Genomic DNA, 2,846 nt, shown 5'->3' on the forward strand with positions numbered 1-2,846 from the left:
TAAAAAATAAAAAAATAAAAAATAAAAAAATAGCATTGTAAGCTGACAAGGTCCTTGCAATCTGTGAGGTCAACCGAGAGTTGCCTCGCTTAAGAAAATAAATAAAAATAAATAAAGTTTAAAGAAAAAAGCTAATACTGTTGTGACTTTGGTTTGTAGCTGCACTGTTTGCTTTTTGACTTAAGAGACTAATGTAGTAAAAAGAAATTATTAGTCTATGTTTTGGGACACACAATGTACAAAGATGTAATTGGGTGACATCGACACCGTGTTAGGGTCAGAGCTATGAAGGAGAAGAGTTTTTATATGTTCTGAAAGTTAAGCTAGTATAGATTCACTACACGGGCGTTACAACTTTCAGAGGTTAGGTCATTCCAGTGACAAAAAATATTTCTCTTATATATATTCGTTCTTCATGTGTGATTTTTGCCTCATGTCATCCAAAACCCTTGGAATTTCCTGAGTGATCAGTGCAATGTGCCCATTTTTTATTATAATGTTTGGTCTCTTTCCTCAGTTCCTAGAATCATGAATGTGAAATAATTTTCTTATTAATCATGATAAACCCCTTTCTTCCACAACTGGGTTTCTGGTAATACGATGACTTTAGACAGCACCCAAGGATGAGGGCTAGTTGCCAGTGGAACCAGTTATAAGTAGACTTTTAGTCCCACCCCCTATTTCTGGGGGCAGTGATGGAGGTTGAATCTATCGCCTGTGAGTTAATTAACTATACCTGTGTAATAAAGCCTGTGAGTTAATTAACTATATCTGTGTAATAAAGCCTCCAAGAAACCCAAAAGTACAGAGTTCAAGGTGCTTCCATGCGTGGGAACCAAAATGCTTCTGTATACCACAGTGCCAGGCCCCAAACTCCTCAAGGATAGAAGCTTCTTTGTTTGGAACTTTACCCTATGTACATCTCCATCTGGCTGTTGACTTGTACCCTCGAATATCTTTTATAATGAACCAGTATCTAGTAGTCTGGTTTCTTGAATTCTGTGAGCCTTGCATTGAACACTTTAAAGAGGTTAAATGGGTAAATGTTATGGTATGTGAATTATATCTCAATAAGGCTTTTTTTTAAAAAGCTTTATACAGAGTTATTTTGTCTAGAATATTATAATTCCAGTGTATGATGTCCTTTGGGTTCCTTTCTCACTTGTAAAGGCATGTTTCCTTGTTAGTTTGTTGGTCTTCACTTATTAGCTCACATTTAGTTGATCTTTATTCCCAGAAATCTTGAGCCCTTAAATGGGGCATGATCTTCTCCAGAGATGATTTGTATTATTCATTCTGCCAATAGCCCAAGGGCACTATTGATCTGGGAACAATTTGATTTCCTTCAGGATATCCAGCTTAATTTAGAAGTCTTAAATTCATCGCCCCAACTCTATGCAGATCTTAGAGTTGGTCTCTTGGTTTCAGTGCCAATGTTGGCATTTAAGGCAGCCTGATTTATGTGTCTGTTAACAGTTCACCTTTCAAGTTTCAGTTCACAGATTTATTTGGTTGGGTTGGGTTGGGTTTGTGGGTTTGGAGATTTATTTCCCTTATTTCCTAATCCAGAACTGCAGTAAAACTTGTCATGCAGGATCTAATTGTTTTGTAGGAGTGATTTTTGAAGAATGTATGGTTGTACTACCCTAATTGGAAGTCTTTCATTCAAGGTTATTATTTTTGTTTTTAACATCAATGTCCACAGGAAATTTGTTTCATTGAATAGGACTGATTTGGCATGTTATTTCTGCCTTTTCAAGCACCTACGAGAATATCATGAATTCTAGACTAGTCTTTCTTCCAAAGGAAGGCATGAAGGCACTTATTTAACAGAATACTACATGACATATATAGCAAATATAAAGTAGGTATTTCCAAACCAAGGCATTCATCAGAATTATCTGGGAAACTATTTAAAAAATATGAATACTAAGCTTCCACTCATGGCAAGTTTGTTTCAATGGGTCTTGCTAGCAACTCACCATCCCCATCTGCTGAAAACTTACTGTGGGAAAGAAGAAAAAGAGTCTAAAGGCCTAGAAAAGGCATACATACTGAAGGTCTCGACCTAGAAGGAACACACAAGTTCTCTGATTCCATTGAAGAGAAATGAGCCACATGGCCACACTTAACTATAAGGAATCCTGGGATGTGGGGTAAGGCTAGGCAGCCATGTGCCTGGCTAAAATTCCATCACCATGGAAAAGGTGGAGAATGGATACTTATGCAACTAAGATTAAGGAACTAGCCCTTTAGTCTAAGACCACCATCATCTCTCATTTGAACTAGTTACCTGATCTCTCTTTTTCTGCTCTAAATCCCTGTATTACATTCCCCACACAGCAGTCAGAGTAATTCATTATAAATATAAATCAGATTGTTTCATTCATCTGCTCAAAATTCTTTATGGCTTCTCCTCTGACCCAGAATAAAACCCAAAGTTCTTAACATCGCCGACAAGCCATACCCCATGTTGCCTCTGACCACTGCGCAGGCTTTATTTCCTCTCCCTTATTCCCATTGTTTTCCCTGCTCCAGCCACAGTGGCCACTCTGCTCTTTCTTAAGCATGGCAAGCAAGATACCACACCTCAGAACCTTTCAACTTGCTGTAAATAAGAAGTCCATCAAGAGAAACTCAAGAGAAAACATATTACAGGCAGAGGAAAGGTCTGGAACAATTCAGACGAAAGTAAGACGGACATGTCTAAAGAATCAAAAGATGTACAGTGTGGATATAGCAAGTAAGAAAGGCAGTAGGTGACAAAGATAGAGCGTTGGGCCAGGGCCAGGTCCTGTAGGACTCTGGATTGTACCAGAATACAATGATGGGAAATCATTGAAGGT

This window comes from Pteropus alecto, unplaced genomic scaffold (assembly GCF_000325575.1).
Source record: "Pteropus alecto unplaced genomic scaffold, ASM32557v1 scaffold7, whole genome shotgun sequence".
Classification (NCBI taxonomy): Eukaryota; Metazoa; Chordata; class Mammalia; order Chiroptera; family Pteropodidae; genus Pteropus; species Pteropus alecto.